We start from the raw sequence: 19756 nt of genomic DNA, 5'->3' as shown, positions 1-19756 counted from the left end.
CACCCTGAGCAACCTGATCTGGGGGATTTTTTCCTGTCGTACAGTGTGTTTGTGTGCGTCAGAAGGAAGGGAGGAGTCCTTTTTTTACACACTGGTGGTATCCATAATGACAAAGCGATAATTCACAATCGTGCTCCAGCGAGTGTGGCTGCAGTCAAGCAAAAAACACGTTCATTTTGTTTTCCCAGAGATTATAACAAGAAGTGGAGGAAATACACCCATTCACACCCAGTGGCATGCTGCCTCATTTGCCTGAGCCTCTATCAATTCTCGGTTATAGCCAATAGCAAAAAAGGAAGTGGTCCCACTGTCACAGAAACAGTTGGCACGGAAACAGCACATTACACCATCGTCCAATCCCCCTCCCATTCCTTTGTCGTCATTTCTCCCCTCCCCTCCCTTCCTCTCCTCTCCAGTCCCCTTCTCCTCCTCCTCCTCCTCCCTCTCTCCCTATCTTGTATGTTTTTTCAGTCATCAATGAAATCACAACCAATCCTGCTGCTGGCCTGTCAGCAAGCATATAAGAAACACATCCACTCACTGTATCACCTCCATTCTAGCCGGCAGATTCCTTTATGTATATTTTATCATTACAGCATGAAATAAAGATACACTGGATGCTGTAGCTGCCCCATCAAAGCCTGTTTTTTCTCCCTCTGTTACTCTCATGATTTAATCCTGACCATTTCCCCCTTCTCTCTCTCTATCCCTGCTGACTCCTCCCTCCATTTCTGTCCTGCACTCCCTCTCTCTGCCTCTCTCCGTCTCTGACACACTCAAACACACGCACACATATATACACGCCCTCCACCCCCATCGCTGCAGTGTCTCAACTGCCTCGGAGCAGAACAAGAGAGGATATAGAACGCAGACGTTAATAAGACAGAGAAAGAGGAGCACTGAAAGAGAGAGAGAGAGGTGTATGTTTGAGTGTGTGTGTGTGTGACCCTGAGGAAGATATGAAGATGAAGAAGCAGCGGGACTAAAGGTGGATTGCACAGAGCCTTTCTCTCTCTCCCTGCAAGGGGCTTGTCTGCAGTATCCTTTGTAAATGGATGCTGGCTTGTGAGCACGGTAAGCCTGACTACTCTCAAACAGACACAAAGCTGCTTTTTTTTTGTAATCACCGCTCTGATTTGGACACAGAGGTGAGGCAAGATGCTATTTCATTAGAGCCGTTCTGTGCAGGGCGAGTGTGTTTTTCCTGATAAAAATGGGGAAGGTGATGTTCAGAGATGGCACCAAGGCAGGCAGCCTGTCCAGTCCCCTCCTCCACCCTGCTAGCTCGGTGCCAACGGACGCTGCTGTGTCTTATGCTTGCAATTTGACTCATCATCTTCCCAGAGCATCCTCGGTCCTTATAGAAGGGCTCTTATCTGAGGCGTTCATGTAATTACTGTATGTAGGACAAGTGAAGGATGCATCAAAGATGTGTGTGTGTGTGTGTGTGTGTGTGTGCTCTGTCTAGGCCATAAGCTGTATGGAAAAAGGGGAAATGAGAGAGTAAAAGCACACGATCAGGTGTTCAGCACTTCACTTCACCAGACATTGAATGTGAATTTGCAGTGGGAGGCGTACAAACCCCGCCGAGCTGGCGGGCACTGGGATAAGCGGGCAAATTGTGGCCCTGACAGCAACACAGCAACGTTGTAGGATTTGAGCATCTCCTGTTCTACGGGTGGGGGAAATTCACATTCATTAATAATCTGCAGCTTGGATTTATTTGGTTCATTTGTGTCTGCTTATGAATGTAAAATCTTAACGTGTAGAGATGGGGGGGAAAGAGGGAGAGAGAGAGAGAGAGAGGAGAGCGTGTTCATTACTCAGCAGGCGAAACAGCATGATTTGTGACATTTTTCTGTTTCAACAACCTTTCACATTTTTAACAGAGCATTACTGTATTTCTTTCAATGGGGGGTTGGGATTGGTTGTGCAGCATCAGGAGAGCATGTGTATTTGTGCGTACTGTATGTGTGTTTGTGTTACATGCTTGAGAGAGAGAGAGAGAGAGAGAGAGAGAACCAGTGCAGGGAGGGGTCGAGGGGCTGGGGGGTTTAACAGTAGGGAGGCAGATGGGGCAGAGGGGCGGAGGTTGATGCAGCAGAGAGTCAGAGAGAGAGAGAATGAAGGAAAGAGAAGATTTGGAACAGATTGGATGAGAGAGAGAGGGGGGGAAAGACCGTGATGATTTCACGGCGGTAGAAAGACAGCGCTTTTTCTGAGCATGTGACATAGAGAAAAAAAAACAAAAAAAACGCTGGCTGTGCCTGTGATAGCTCCACCGGCAGCAGCTCACATCGAGGCCCTGAGACATCTGTGAATCAAGGCAAAGATGGTGGATACATTCCACCATGCCTTTATCTCTTCAACACTACTGGTACCAACAAATTAATCAGGAATATTAGATTGATACTTTTGCTGAACCCGTGTAATGTTGCCTGGTTTGTGAGAAAAACTGGATAGGGATATTGATCGCTGTCATGGTGTAATGCTGACAGATTGGAACGAGCCTTTATGGGTCGCTGCAAGTTGAATTTACTGTTCTTCATCAAGAAAATGCTTTTACATTTTTGGACTTCAGAAGCTGGTTTTGCAGCATACAAACCATATTTGTTCAGGTTGTGTAACACCTCCTCATTAGCTAAGAGACATCTATATCTTTATTTCTTTCTGATCTCACCACCGTTGATAAATCAAATTAGTTAACATCCTCGTGTTTTTCAAGCATAGATGACTGGAAGCACAGTAAACTGGTGTATTGTTGTTCAATCATTAAAACTTCAAGGATGTTTGATTTGTGATTTAGGGTGGTTACCAAAATGTGCAGCTGCCTAATTCTTCATGATGCAATCTCAAGAGAAGATGCACGTCATGTTGCTTCCATGTCAGTTACTGGGAGAAAACAAAAACAGTGGCCTATAATATTGCGACAATAAATGTTTTGCATGCATTTTGCAGGCAAGACAGTGTCTCGCCTTCTTTGTTTTGCACCCACAATTCAGTGTTTTTGATGATTTTGTCCAGTTGTGACCTCCTCTCAACAGTATCAGTCACTTGCTGGCCACTAAAACACAAACCGTGGTCACATCCACTTTAATCAACCCTAATTATTTCATCAAAATTCCCTTCTGCGACCTGTCAAAAAATGTCAGAGGTCACTAATGACCTTGGCTTTAAAATGATGGATGACGAGGTCCAGTGCAAAATATAAAGGTTAATCACATGCTTACATAATTCACCAGGTTTCACACACAAACGCACACACACGCTGAAAAATGTCATGATACCCTTATTCAGACTGTTTGAACATAATATTGAAGAGAAACTGCTCTGCTGCTCTGATTTTGATTATTGTTGAGCCAAACACACAAACCTCAACATGAATTCTTAAACCAGCAGTGGAATACACATCACATAAATTAAGCATAAAGCCTCTTCCAACAGCGAATGTTTTTGTTCTCTTTTGTTTCAATGCTAATGTACAGTGTGCTGCCACTCGAGCGACCTTTCTGCACATGAAAAAAAAACGAGAGCAATAGTGTGACAAAACCTATGCTGAGTTGACCTCCTTCCACCTCCTTTGTTACTTGCTCCATCCACTCCGCTGGGTGACATAATGGCAGGGGACAGCAGCGACAGACTTGGTTTTAAAGTGACAGTGGCTGTTGAGGCGGCACCGAGGAGGCCGATGTCACCGTCCGGTGCACTTTTAGCCATCTTTAACCTTTTTAGGTGAGCACACAGTCGACTTGGACAATTAAACTCAGCTCTATTACAGTTAAGCACCGAGGGGGCCGAGCGCAGTTCCCTCGGCAGCCTACTTAATAAAATGATTAATCTAAGATGTCACTTATTTCCTAGAGAGGGAGTACCACATGAGTCTTGTACATTTGCTTCAGTAGTTGTGAGAATTAACGGGGATCTTAAAATATCCTATAAAACCATGTCCGTAAAGTTCAGGTCTCTCAGCTGCTTTGTCATTCTGTATGTTCAGATTGCTCTTGATTCAGCTGGCTCAGCATTTGTGTTTGTTTTGGGTCTTTAATCCCTGCCAGGTACTGGGACAAAGTGTCATCTCCACACAAACGGCTGTTTGGCAGCCATTCCTTTTAGACAGGCGCTGATGTACAGAGGACTAATGAATGACTTTAAAGCATCAGTGAGGAGAGCTGTCAGCTGAATCAAACTACATCTTAGGGCGGGGCTCTGTGACTGAGTGAGCGATTGATTTATCTGTTTTTGGGGGCTCGATTCATCCCTCTCTTTCTCTTTGCCCTCCTTTCTAATCTTCGCTGGTAGTCACATACAGGGGCCTGTCTGTTTTCCTGAGAGGGCTTTTACTTACAGCACTCAAATCTAAGAGGGCAGAGCAGAGGGGACTAACAGAGCAACGCGTTGTGTTCCATTGCACACACATAACAGCGGTCATATGACAACAAGGAGGTGGAAGAGACGGAGGAGCGGGGGATGATGAGGGAGTGTATGGCCTACTACACGCTGGTGAGGGATGTTGGTCTATACTGAAGGAAATGAAAGGAGTGCGTGTGCATTAGGGCTGATAAACCTATCTTCCGATTCGATTTTAGCACGATACTTTCGTGTTGATTCGATATGTATTGCGATTTTATAATATTGCGATTCGATATTACGAATTATTGCGATACGTTTTTTAACACTAGACCATGGGAAAAAGTTGAATCATATACTTCTAGAGACTTTTAAATTTTGGAAATATCTAAATTAATATGGTAGAAATGTTTGATTTTTCAGCATGTATGTAATCAGAGATGTCCTGAAGTCATATATATCAGTCATTGTCTGGAAATATTAAAAAATAAAATACATTTTTTCAACCCAAAAAATAAAAAAATAAAGACATTTCCTTCACAAATTAATTGTATTTTCTTTTTAATTTATAAGGCACATGTAATGTTTTATACTTCTGGTGAATATTATCCAATCAATCTTATTTGCATATATGTATTTTGTATATATAGTTCCCTTTGTTAACACCTTATCTTGAATACTGGATGTATTCATACGCGTATACTTCCGGTACATCACTAGCTCTGAGCTCTTCCCGTCAGCTCGGTGACAGCTCCATCGGGGCCGTTTGAATGCATTTACCATAAATGTCAATACATGGATGCTCTACAGTTGAATCATCGGCCGATTTGACCACAGAGATGAGAGTGACGTCTGGCTTGACCGCATGTTACAGTTACAGTTAGCATGCAGCTTTAGCCATGATGTCTAGCTCTGCTCTTTCCTGGCATGGCACTACATCCTGCTGTATTACTACAGGCTTTCTGGAGCATAGCCCAAAAATAAAGTTTACAGCACAACAATGAGCTTGTTTTGATGAGGGCATGCAGGTCTGCTTTTCCAGTAAAAATACCTGAAAGTGGAGTAAAACCGGTGGTCAGTGACCTCTACAGTCCACTGTTGTGGTCTAGTAGAGAAATTAATTCTGATTTCCAATGTTTAACATGCAGTATAATTGCCTTTCCCTGTTTGAACAGGTGACGTTTTGTTATATCTTTCCCTTCCCCACACATTCATCCTGCAAACACACATAACTACAACTGTTTTCAATTGTTGGCTGGCATCTGTTGGGGGCTTGGCAATAGAGCATACATAATTGAATCAAAATATAGGTGTGGCCTTTTTGGATGGCGATTTCATCATTTGGTGTAAATCTTGCAAAGTCTCTGCAGGAGCAACCGCCCCACTGCAATATGTAAGATACTCTTTATTATTCCTTTTAGCTTCTACTTCATCATTGTCCCTTACAGCGCTTATTTTTTTTACTGTGCTGATTGCGTTTGTTAATGGCTGTTGCATGTGCTGCAGTGTGAGTTATTTCTCCTTTTCCTGTTTCAGTTATCAAATCTGTGGGTTGTACAAGCCTGAATGTGTCTGTTACCCACAATTTCCTTCTGCTGCAGAAAGCGTTTATCTTATCTGTCATGACCCAAATGAATAGCACGTTGGAGTGTTTGAATGAAGATTAGACTGCTTATAACCTGAATTGTTTTGATCTATGTGATATAGTGAGAGAAGCTCTCTCAATGAAAGCAGAAGAAAAAGCGTCTGCATGCACCGGCAGCAAAAGATCTGAACAGACAGATATCCAAAGACTCACACATGTAACTCACATTTTGCTTGTACAAGACGCTAGTGTCCACCTTGTGCCATCTTATCCCTTCACATCAGACGGCCTACCCATAGCTCAGCCTGTGCACAAACATGCCATTGTCGTCGCTGGCTGGCCTTGTGACTCAGTGTGACCCGCTGGATTGGAGAAGGGGGAACACAGCCATTGAGATCAGCGACGTTAAACGGAGCATTATCACGAAAAAGCATCTAGCATGCAGAGGCCGAACCTCCCCCCACCCCGTCTCCACCCTCTAAACAGCCCACTGTTTTGGGGGAGTAGGGAGGAGAACACTGCCCATCATTGTGTTCTATAATGAATGAGTAGTGTCCTCACATGTGTACAGTACACAAGCATCTTTCTCTGAATTCTGCACTCAGGACAGCATGGCAGTTGTGATAACATGAGGTGATAGCACGAAATGTTGAACAAACAAGTGAGAGATATATGAAGAGTTTACAATAACTACGTTTGAATATCATATTACGATAGCAATTTTAGATAAAGCCAATGACAGACTACTCAGTTTTCTATCTTATATTAGATTTAGCTTCAACTCCCAGATGATTTGGTCCATTCATAATGAATAGGTAGAGTCACATCGCCGGAAAAAAGCAAATATGACAAGATTTCATGCATGTTATGGATGTCCTTAGATAAGAGCAGTGTTTTTCTTAAAGCTGCATTATTCAATTTTGTGCCACTAGGGAGCACAGAAAAGAGTCCTTAGCTACACAGCCACCACCGTATCAGTGGCGTACAGTTGTCGACATACACATCCAGCAGACACGGAGCATTCATTTGGAGTCATGTTTACTGGCCTACTACTACTCTTCTACTCTTCTTTTTAACCATAGACTGTATATAAAGATGGACGACATGACAGCTCCCCCAAAGTGAAGCCAAATCATCTGGATCGCCCCCTGGTGGCTGGCTGCAGTATAGGTCATAAATCCCACCCCCTCCATGTTAGCTAGATGGGACATGGGCCAATCTAAAAACTCAGAGTACACGTCAAATACATTTTTCCCCAAAGATGTTTTCTGTCATTTTAGGTAGCTCTTATCACACTGATGTATGTTAGTGTTCATTTTGTGTTTGGTTTTAATTATTTATTTGATGCTATAAAAAGAGGGTGAGACGTCATGGTTGACAGCTGTGATTGACAGCTGCTCTGAGTGAAGTAGTCGCGGAGCCGGAGGCTCGGGAATCGTACGAGAGAGGAGATGTAACTTGATCTTTCACCAGTCTGTGTAATGAAACGTGTCAATTTGATCATAAATGTAGTTATAGAGATATTATGGTTAGTTGTTGTGTCTTTCTAGCCAAACAGCTACCGTGGTGCTTACGTAGCAGCTAAGTGGCTCACGCTAACAAACTGCGTCCGTGCTCGGCTTTGGATTGGCTCGGGTTGGTGTGTGGATGGGACCTTGATACCGCGACTCCAGCCCCCCCCGATCACTACTGCGCAGACTCTCTCCAAATGACGTACAAACCTCAAGATGGCAGCTCCCTATCCGGGATATTTTGGCTTCATTTTTGTACAATGGGAGGAAGTGGAGACGCGCCTTCCATCTATATATACAGTCTATGTTTTTAGCTCTGTTTTGGTCTCCCCCAACTTCATTTTTTGCGCGATGTTTGACTTTCTTCACCTGCTAGCTGGTGACATTGTTGACCTACCATTTCAAAGCTTGGCTTTTCCTCTTTTTCTTTTTCCTTTTTGCTAGAAAGGGCTACCTACAAGTCATACAGTAAATATGCAGGACACAGAGCCACAGCTCTACTCCAAGCACAGAAAAAACCCTCTGATGGAGCCCGACTATAATGACAACATGAATTTAAAATCCATTAGATCCAATGTCACCTGACATATGATTTTGAAGCGAAGGTGCTATCTGACATGAGAGGCTTTCAGACACCTTCCCCCAGGAGTCTTCTTCCTAGACATCCTAGACACACGGTTGCTGACAGGCTCATTCTTGAGACTCTTTGACAGCCCATTTAAATGTGTCTTCACTGTGTAAATGTGGTTAACTAGGAATCCTTGTTCAGCCTGAATGACAAGGTCCCCTGTTTGTTCAATTTTCACTCTGTAGTCCAATCTATTCTCAAGAACAGATGACGTACAAGGAGGACTGGATTATTGTCAGAAAAGTAGGCTAGTCCGGACGCAGCACTTTTAGGATCAAGCGCTAAATCTCGCATAAAGTGACGCAAACTGTTGCTGAATGGTGCTCAGAATCACTCTGCCTGCGACCTATATCTCATATGATTCTGACGTAGGATGTGTCGACCATGAAGCTCTGACTCATCACACCGACGCAGGCTTTCTAGGTTGGAATGCACAGAAAAGCAGGTATTTCAGTTATTACTAGCAACAAAACAGTATTTTTATCAGCAGCATCACATGATGTAACGTTATCTACAGGATCTGTGTTAGCAACTGGCATCGGGGTGATATTGATCTATTATTCTGCTGCTAGAAGCATGAAATTGACTGTCTGCCTTTTGTCCCAGATTCCACATCGTTATAGTTGCAGTCTGTGGACACAAAAACACATTCACAGTGTCGTGCCCTGCAGATCACCCACCTATGACTTACTGTAGAGCTTCTTTCTGTCCTTTGGAAAGTCAGAAATCTCTCCATAAACCACTGTTTTGTGGAGCTGCATTTCTGCCTTGCATGTAAAGGGTCAATTTTAGTTTCTGGATTTCGCCTTTGGCACTGGAACAAAACATCCACCCTGTTTCTACTATTACTAATCAGTTCAAAATGCCATTATCCATTTGTTCTTGGTTAGTATCTAGTCATAAATGCGGTGTGGTGAAAAGATTATCAGGCGGATTGGAAGGAGTTAAAGGGCAACAGCATTTTTTTTTTATCTATTCATGGTTCCCACGTTTATGATGGCCAAAGGATTTTGACAGATTAAGATTATAATCGCCAAAGTAGCCAGCTCCATCTTATCAAAAGCTCCCCATCGTGCACAGTATTAGCTGCTAGATGTAGGAATTCCTGGAAACCTTGCCAGACTAGTAACATCTCCAGTACTCCTCTCGGCTCTGAGGCAGTAGGCCTTAGTAGATTGGAGCTGGGATAAGTCAGAGAACACAAACAAGAGGCCTATTTCAATATCTTTTTCTTATTTCAGCTTCAAAGATTCCACTTTAAGCTTAGAGTTAAATGAGAAGCAAATGTTTTTAACAACATAGCATTTATGGCATATTTCTTTCAATGAGAAATGTCCTGATTATTCTAGATCGTAGCTGCAGCCTTTTAAAATGTTACTTGATAAATATATGTGAAAATATTCTGATTTTTTTATCTGTTAATTTCCATTTCCAATTTTAACATGCGTACAAATCACATATTGAATAATTTTACATGGTACCCCCCCCCCCCCCCCCCCAAACCCACACACACACTCCTCTCTCCACTCCACACTCCCAGATCTTCTAGATAAAATATAATTTTGAAAACAATAAATTACACACAGCCAGAACAGAGACAGACAGACATACAGACGTAGGCAAAGTTGTTGGTAATGTTCCGTTAAAGAGAGAAAAACCCACAATGGTCACTGAAATAACTTGAAACTGACAAAAGTAATAATAAATAAAAATTTACTGAAAATTAACTAATGAAAATCAGCTGTTGCTTTTGAATTGTGGTTCAACAGAATCATTTTAAAAAACAAACTGATGAAACTGGCCTAGACAAAAATGATGGTACCCCTAGAAAAGATGTAAAATAATGTGACCATAGGGACATATTAAACTAAGGTGTGTCCTGTAATTAGCATCACAGGTGTCTTCAAACTTGTAATCAGTCAGTCTGCCTATTTAAAGGGTGAAAAGTAGTCACTGTGCTGTTTGGTATCATGGTGTGTACCACACTGAACATGGACCACAGAAAGCTAAGGAGAGAGTTGTCTCAGGAGATCAGAAAGAACATTATAGACCTTCATGTTAAAGGTAAAGGCTATAGGACCATCTCCAAGCAGCTTGATGTTCCTGTGACTACAGCTGCACATATTATTCAGAAGTTTAAGGTCCATGGGACTATAGCCAACCTCCCTGGACGTGGCCGCAAGAGGAAAATTGATGACATATTGAAGAGACGGATAATACGAATGGTAACCAAAGAGCCCAGAACAACTTCCAAAGAGATTAGAGGTGAACTCCAAGGTGAAGGTACATCAGTGTCAGATCGCACCATCCGTCACTGTTTGAGCCAAAGTGGACTTAATGGAAGACAACCGAGGAGGACACCAAATCATAAAAAAGCGAGACTGGAATTTTCCAAAATGCATATTGACAAGCCACAAAGCTTCTGGGAGAATGTCCTTTGGACAGATGAGACAAAACTGGAGCTTTTTGGCAAGTCACATCAGCTCTATGTTCACAGACGAAGAGATGAAGCATCCAAAGAAAAGAACACTGTACCTAATGTGAAACATGGAGGAGGCTCGGTTATGTTATGGGGCTGCTTTGTTGCATCTGGCACAGGGTGTCTTGAATCTGTGCAATGAAATCTCAAGACTATCAAGGCATTCTGGAGCGAAATGTGCTGCCCAGTGTCAGAAAGCTTGATCTCAGTTGCAGGTCATGGGTCCTCAAACAGGATAATGACCCAAAACACAGCTAAAAACACCCAAGAATGGCTAAGAACTAAACATTGGACTGTTATGAAGTGGCCTTCTATGAGCCCTGATCTAAATCCTATTGAACATCTGTGGAAGGAGCTGAAACATGCTGTCTGGAGAAGGCACCCTTCAAACCTGAGACAGCTGGAGCAGTTTGCTCACGAGGAGTGGGCCAACATACCTGTCGACAGGTGCAGAAGTCTCATTGAGCGTTACAGAAATCACTTGATTGCAGTGATTGCCTCAAAAGGTTGTGCAACAAAATATTAAGTTAATGTTACCATCATTTTTGTCTAGGCCAGTTTCATTAGTTTGTTTTTTTAAATTAATCTGCTGAACCATAATTCAAAAACAATATCTGATTTTCATTAGTTAATTTTCAGTGAATTTTTATTTATTATTACTTTTGTCAGTTTCAAGTTATTTCAGTGACCATTGTGGGTTTTTCTCTCTTTAACGGAATGTTACCAACAACTTTGCCTACGTCTGTACAGAGAGAGGAAAAACAGCAGCAGACAGTAAGGACAAGAGCTTTGAATCAATGAGGAAAACAGACAAACAGCTTCAACATTGTTCACCGAGTATACACGTAGAGGTACTCTCAACCTACGATTAATACAAATTGGGCCATTCCAGACTAGGACTGCAACTAATTATTATTTTCATTATCGATTAATCTGCCATATATTTTCTAGATTAATCGTTATAAAATGTTATGAAAATAGTGAAAAATGTCCAACCCTGCTTATCAAATTCCAAGATGATGTCTTTAAATGTCTTGTTTTGGCAGTCCAAAACCAAAAGATATTCAGTTTAATATGATACGGCACAATGGTGCGGTGGTTAGCACTGTCGCTTCACAGCAAAGAGGGTCAAACCCGGCTTGGGGCCCTTCCGGGTTCTCCGGCTTCCTCACACAGTCCAAACACATGCATGTTAGGTTAATAGTTGACTCTAAATAGCCCGTAGGTGTGGATGTGAGCGTGAATGGTTGTCTGTCTCTATGTTTCAGCCCTGTGATAGTCTGGCGACCTGTCCAGGGTGTACCCCGCCTTCGCCCAATGTCAGCTGGGATTGGCTTGAACCTATCCTTATTGCCCCTTAAGATGAATTTTATCTTCTCCAACTTAAGATGAAACATTACATCCCTGATCCATCTGACATGGGATGGAGGTTTTGAGCTCTTTGAAAGTATTAGACGTCGAGCCATTAAGGTAATAAAGGCCACTACATTAGTTTGATGGTCAGGTCAAATATAGCAACTACACGGTGTGGGTCAATTAGTTGTAATGAAAACTCTGCTTTGGAGTTATGAGTTGATATTGCTAGTCAAAATGCGTGTAGATCAGGGCATGTTACACAGGTAATTTTATGAATATTTCAGCTAGATTTATACAATATTTCACCTCTACCGTCTTAGGAAACACAGAATGAATTATGTTTCTATTTCCATTCTTCATAATGCAGTCTACGCTTCATCAAACGGGTCAATATTGACACTGACAACCAATCAAAATGCAATGAGTCACCAGTTTATAGGGTACTTAATGCCGTCCAATACAATAACCCTGCGATAAATCCTTCCTTTGTCAAGTTTAGCTGTGTTGACAATGTGTCAGCCGGGTGTTGATTCAGCTCTATGGTCAATTTAGAGGCTGTACTTTGTTGTGTTGCTAATATAATATCCTCCCCGTGTACATACAGTACATGAGAACATCAGAAACACCTTCGAATATGATGTAATCATCATTCAAACCCCCCCGCCCCCCAAACAAGCACTAGACTTACTTTAATACAAAATGTATCCCATAAACTAAACATATAGTAGGTATATGGTAATATAAGTGCATATATTATAAAGCAGCCTGGTCGAACAAAAAGGCGTATGAATGACACGATAATGCAAATAATAAGGCAAAAGCGTGCAATAAGTACGCCGTTCTTGCTTTTGGTGTGTCATTTGTACGCCATGTAGTGTGTACTGACTGCAATGTAAACGCATCCGCATAAATACGCTACGCTCAGAGCTAGTGACGTAGAATAAAAAGTAAGAAAGACTACTTATGGCGGGCGGGCGGGAGGGGAGGTGGATGGGTCCAACAAACACACGACTTTCAATCAGGAGTTCTGTTTTATCATTTACGTTAGTGATGTTCGTGACATGTTTTTTATAGTGATGTTATGTTGTTTCCGTACGTATTGTACTTATTTGATGTACTTATTTTAGGGCATACCATGACGTTTTTCCTGAACCTAACTAAGGGGTTTTGTTGCCCCCTGATGGTAGGCTACTGTAACTTCATACACACGTGTAATATCCACACCTTGGCGAGGCAAAACGTGACACTGACGCTATCTTCTGATGGATAGGTGGGTCAATTACATGCTTTGGCGTGATACCAGATTGCATAAGCACAATGTGAAATTTACAAGTGGCCATAATCATTATGTCCACACAATGATCCAACACAGTCTGACGGCAGTTTGTGAAATAGTCACGAAATTTGATCTATTTGATTCGTGTACATAGACACGAATTTCCCTTTTTTTTCGTGACGCTCAGCTACGACTTTCAACAACGTATTTTTCGTGCTTTTTCCTACGAATGTCCAGCAAATCATTATGTGTTAATTTCCTCTCCCTTCTTTTCAAATGAAACTACGTAGTTTGGTTTAGGAATAGATCAACTTGGTTAGGTTTAGGCAGCAAAACTACTTAGTTAGATCACGGTTTGAGTTTAAATAACACCAGAAGTGCCATAACTTAAGTACGAAAGTAACGTGACAAAAACTACTTTGATAGCTTTCAGAAAAGATTGTGGTTTGGGTTAAAATAACTCTGGAAGTGGGGTAACTTAAATACGGAAGTTACGCGATAATAAATCAACTTTGACTTCTGGTTTCACACGGGACACAAACACCGGTCACCCGGTCACCCATCCACCCCAGCCTCCTCCCTACGCAGCATTTGCCACTCTTTATACTTCCCGGTTCACAATTACGTGGATTATTTACAAATTTCGTTCTGACCATTACAAAAATGTGAAATTCATGTCTATGTACACGAATCAATACATTCAATTTTGTGACTATTTTATGAAATGCTGTGCGACTGGGCTGAATAATCACATATAAACTATAAATACTGTACATAATAAAACACACACTATGATTCCAGACTTGATTTGAGTCATGTGCAGCCCATCAGACACCAAGATGTTGTGGTCCACCGTATTCAGCTCAGTACAGCAAAGATTGAAACCTCATGTTTTGAGTCTAAAATTGATTTTTTGTTTAGAGAGTAAAATCCAACATTTCCTTCCAATGAAAGGCTTCTACTTTTAGATATCTTGCTTTTGCTTTATGTTACTGACCCCACCTGTCTCCTGTTTATAGTATGATAGGCGTATTGTTCTCTTAGATTATTCTAATTTTATTTATTTGGTTTATTTGATTAAGTTCAAGCAAAAGCTGAAAAACTGATTGTTTGCTGCTGAATCTCATATTGGTTCCATGTGTTCATTCATTAATCAGTCACAAAGCAATAAAGAACACTTAAAGGTTTGATCTCTTTCAAAATATGCAAATTGAAAATTGGAATATTTACAGCTGCTTTATTGAAAAGAAAAGAGCTGCTAGAACATGTCTGCTCCTGATTAAATATTTAAAAACCTCCAGCGATTACAGCCTCAAGACTATGATCGCTTTGTCAATGACCAACCAAGCAAGTGTTCATACAGTATATATCAGTATTCAATACCCTACCGTCGCACAGAAATTACTTTTCTTTTGTAGGCATCACTGAAATGACACTTAGTCTGCTCTTTCAAAAGGAGTGCTCTTCTTGTGTTTACAGTTTTTGCAGTTGGAGATGATAATCTGATAGCGTTTGTTTCAACTGTCAACAGCGTCACAACAACCAGAGTTTGAATTTCTCATCCCTTTCAAAGAAATGCTAATGCCCACGGAAATTTCAGTCAGCCTTCAGCAGGTGTGCAGTGCTGATGATGCACCACTGTAGCTCAGTAACATCAACGACAAACAATCTACACAAACCCGTCACCCTGACCTCCACGGATAGGGTCAGCAGCCTCACTCGGGTGTGCAGTGCAATTTTTATCTTTGTGGGTCCTTTCATCATTTCAATGCCTGTTTCTACCCTGGTACATTTCAAATTCTGGCCTGTGTGGAAAAAAACGCCAACAATCATGTCTATCTGAAAGAGGATTAGTCTGCCCCAACATCCGTTTACCAGATTTGCTGTTATATCTGCCTTCATTTGGGAATTAAAGCTTTCCGTGTTTTCATTTTTGTCCTTTCAACTCAATCATTAACCATTTTTGACTAGTATAAAACTCCGTCCATACCATTCTTATCTGTAACCTTGTGGTGATTGTATAAGTTGTTGAAGACAACAGTAGTTGAAGAAAGCATGCCCGTGGCTCACCTCAGATTTTCTCCCTAATGCATTGCTTATTCACTGCCTCTGTGGCATCACATGAATTAATAACGTCTCCAGCCGAGCCTCTTGTCTCTCTTGGAGGTCTTCTCTGCTTGGCTGGGCAACGTTCCGTCCCAGGAATCTCACAAGGCTGTTTTTCTTTTTATTATCTGCTGATTTCTATACACCTATCACAGTTAGAGTTAGAGTTTTTATTAGGGCTGTCAATCGATTAAAATATTTAATCGCAATTATTCACATGGTTGTCGTTTTATCTGTTCAAAATGTACCTTAAAGGGAGATTTGTCAAGTATTTAATACTCTTATCAACAGTGGGCAAATATGCTGCTTTATGCAAATGTATGCATATATTTATTATTGGAAATCAGTTAACAACACAAAACAATGACAAATATTGTCCAGAAACCCTCACAGGGTCGCTCATTTAGCATAAAAAAATATGCTCCAATCATAACATGGCAAACTCAAGACCGACAGGCAACAACGGCTGTCAGTGTGTCAGTGTGCTGACTTGACTATGACTTGACCAAAACTGCATGTGATTATCATAAAGTGGGCATGTCTGTAAAGGGAAGGCTCGTGGTTACCCATAGAACCCATTTTCATTCACATATCTTGACCACTTTGAAAATGGCCATGCCAGTTTTTCTTCGCAAAAATTAAGCATAGTATAACATGGTTGGTACCAATGGATTGCTTAAGCTTTCTAGTTTTATATGATATCAGTATCTTCACTCTAGCTTTAAAACTGAGCCCACTAAAACCTCAGAAATCGCAAGTTTCGATAATGCGTTAAAGAAATTAATGGCGTTAAAACAAATTTGCGGCCTTTTCAGCCCTAGTTTTTTATACAATTTTGAATCCAGAACTGAAAAATTACATATAGTTGATCTTGACAGTCATCACAGAGCTCATACATATCCGACGCGGCCCAAAGGTTTGATCACAGTTTTACTCTAACTGCCTAATCTTGATACAATGGCAGGACTTAGTACAGATCTGGGGATTAGCTACTGTTTCACTCCTGGGGTTTCAGATATTATTGTAAGAATCACTCTGCTAGATTCCAGTAAAACTCTGTATATGGACACTGACCAGACAGCCTAAGTCTTTCAGTAACATCATTTGTCAGGCAGCCAGGGGGGGAAAGCTAGTCAGAAGCAGGAAGCAACCTTCCAGCCACTGAAACAGCTGCCTTTGGATGAGAAAGCATGAGCGCTGTGCAGCTGATTGTAAAGCATGTGAGCTGTTTTGTTTTCTGTGTGCATGTACTGTATTCTAGTTTGCTGGAGGGTGTCGGACTACTGGGAGTGCTTCTTTATGGAATGCCAGAATCCATCAGTAAAACAGAGATAACATTTTATTAGTGTTTATATAATAGCTTGTTTACTATACAATGCGAGGCCTGTTGTGAAAATGCATGAATGATGGTGACACACAAAGTTCAGGAGGTCCGCTATCCCATTGGGCATATGGATATGAATTACCGTGCAGTCATCAAAGAGTCACATTTCATAGCGTCATGCTGTTCTGAATAGTCAAGGTTAAAGGGGACATATCATGTCCATTTCCAGCATCATACTTGCATTTTTGGGTTCTACTAGAACATGTTCACATACTTTTTCACACACTATTTTTCTCATACTGTCTGTCTGAATATACCTGTATTCACCCTCTGTCTGAAACGCTCCGTTTTAGCGCCTGTCTCTTTAAGACCCCCCTCCTGAAAAAGCCCAGTCTGCTCTGATTGGCTTGCGAGAAAAATATGGTGCACCTTTGCTTGTAGTTCTCAAGCTGTGGGTGATATATTTTAATGAGCCTAATGAGGACAACCCGAAAACATAATGCCTCCGGCCACAGCCGTCGCCGCAAAGAATGTATGTTACCAAGAAGTGAGAGTCAATTGTTGGTTCCATTGCAACGCCAGCGCCAAGCAGCAAAGCTACGCTTCCGCCATTTTGGACTGAAAGCGACTACCGGATGCCTGAAAAACGTCCACCTAAAAAGATGCCGTACAGAAGCAAAACAAAATAATTTATTTTCTATTGTCATATTCTACCGAAATGACCTGTGTTGAACAATAAAATATAAATATAATAAGCGTTTTCAGTCCAAAATGGCGGCAGCGGCTATTGTCAAAAAAACACGGGAGTTTTGTCCCTTTGCTCCTATACTCTTTAGTCGCCAGCGCGGCGGAATAAAAAAGCAAACAGCAGGACAAGAATCGGCAAAATTCGACCAAACTCTAAGAGCTGGTTAAAATAACACTGCTATCTTCTTCTGTGGTATTGGCCTATACTTTACGTTAGCCATCTTTGTGTTTACTGTATCACTGACTAGAGGCTGTTGACAGTTTGTTTATTGGCTTGGGTCTGGGGTGGCAGAGACGAGGGAACGACTCGTGTTTTAGTTTCGTCCTCCCCGCCGACAGGGGACTGCTTCGCCGGGAGAGGAGCATTCGGGGGACAGAGCTTCAGTTGGCGGCTCGGATTCCCATCACCGTTATTGTCTGCTCTGCAGCCTAACTCAGAGCAGACAATAACAGTGGTGGGAATTACGCTCTGTGTTCCCACCGCACAATTTTCGTTTATTTGTTTAGGAGTTTGTCAGTAGCATGACTTGTGATTGCTCAGTATTACTCTCCTGTTACTCTCCTGTATCAAAAAAATAGGGCTTCCAGTGTGAGCATACAATCCACCGGGAGCCCCAAAACAGCGAGAAACCCTGAGATGGAAACAATATACTGCCATGTGTACTATGTTTAACGCAATTCTTTCCTAATGTGCAATGCCCCTTTTGTTTTCACAGCCATGGCAGTGTATGGATTGCGTCATAAGGCAATGGTTATGTGTGTGTCACGTGATATGCGACTTCAATACACTTTAAAAACAAATATTATTGGGACCACTACAGAAAATTGCAACCCAGTCACTTTCCCAACACACGGCCGAGTCCCCAGGTTGCTGTTCAAAAGTCCTTGGCCTGCTTAGCTGCGGTGAACGGGCTATTTTCTTGCTTTAGCTGGTGGGTAACTGGTTAATAAATGGGAAACATGATTGCTTGCTGGTCCCCTGCTGAAAACAACAGTTATTTGACTAACAGATGTTGTGAGGTGCACAATTCTTGCTGCTGCCTGTCCACGCCACGGTGCTGTTAGTCTCACTGAACACCTCATCCGATCCCTCTTGAAATGCAAGCCTGCTGACCACAGCGCTGACACATACACCTGCACGCCTCATTCATAAAGCATTACAAGATGACTACCTGCGACTTTCACTTATCTCTTCTCACACATTTGCTTTTCATTCATAGAATAAATTTAATTTTCTGCATTTGCTCTTCGTCATCTCTGACACACCTGAGCACAAGTGGGACTCATAACACACACAGCGCCAGAGCATCGCATGCATTGTTTTCCATTCTTCCTCTGAAATCATATGCGGTTTAATTTAATTTAATTAAATCCAAATCATGTGTCTTCAGCGGCACACGGTGAGATTGATTTCACGGCACATAATGGATTTAACACGCTTGTGTGACTCTTTAAAACAGCTGCTTTTAGATACAATTAACTGTTCTATAAATGCTTAACAATGGCTGCTGTACTGACCTGGAACACCGAGTTCATTGTTACCATTTACCTGGTAATGTGCTCGCTGAGCCTGCAAGCAGAAGAGGGTGTACCAGCCGACTTCCTCTTTCACTTCCTCTTTTTGAAAGTTGTGTTTTGGTGATTGTGTGAATATAATCGGCTACGTGGTTTTCTTATCTTCTCGGATGTTAAAGCAGCAGTGGGTAGAATTGGACCAAATATGACTCATACAAGTTATTCTTATAAAACTCACTATATCCTGGCAGTAGTGCATGAGACAGGTAATCTGAAAGAAATCATGTGCCTCTGTGTCCTCCGGTGCTCCTGATGGCATCTACAAGATTTCACAGACCGGAAAACAATGCAGCGCTGATCAAATATGAATCAGTATTCAAAAGTTTGTGACCCGGCAACCATGTTGAGATCAGTTGAGGTAATACCGAGCACCGCCCACCAGCCGGAGCAAATTTTCTAATTTTGTAGCTAAACAGTACACTACAAGATGTTTCTGAAAACATTTGAGGTGAGAAATAGGCATTACAGTAACAGAGTATTGATTCATATTTGATCAGCGCTACCTAGTTTGACCGTTTGATCGGAGTTCACGAGTGATTGACAGCTGCCTCCGTTGTATGAACAGCCAATAGGAACGCTCTCTCTGTCTCCCGTCACGGGCTAGATTTTCTGAAGCCTGAAAACAGAGCCATGAGGAGGTGCAGAAGTCTAGTTATCTCTCAGAACACTTGAATTACAATATGCTGAAAGGTTATTATGGATTTTTTGCCCAATGATGCCAAAAACATTCTGCCTACTGCAGGTTTAAGCGGCTACAAATATCCACACTACTTAAACACACTGGTCATCAATGTGAGATTTCTAAATGTGTAATCAGACTAG

General features: G+C 41.8%; 1 protein-coding gene across 1 annotated transcript in view; it reads left to right on the top strand.

The window, feature by feature from the left end:
- Window positions 1-776: 776 nt before the first annotated feature.
- gnaz (guanine nucleotide binding protein (G protein), alpha z polypeptide) overlaps window positions 777-19756 on the top strand; it is a 37449-nt gene continuing 18469 nt past the window's right edge. The window contains exon 1 of the mRNA XM_037752910.1: window positions 777-1074. The gene's annotated coding sequence lies outside the window, so the exon portion shown is untranslated. The remainder of the gene's footprint in view (window positions 1075-19756) is intronic.

The sequence above is a fragment of the Sebastes umbrosus genome, chromosome 19, assembly GCF_015220745.1.
Source record: "Sebastes umbrosus isolate fSebUmb1 chromosome 19, fSebUmb1.pri, whole genome shotgun sequence".
NCBI classification, from domain to species: domain Eukaryota; kingdom Metazoa; phylum Chordata; class Actinopteri; order Perciformes; family Sebastidae; genus Sebastes; species Sebastes umbrosus.
Note: the sequence above shows the minus strand (reverse complement) of the source record. Positions and strands in the feature narration are given on the sequence as shown.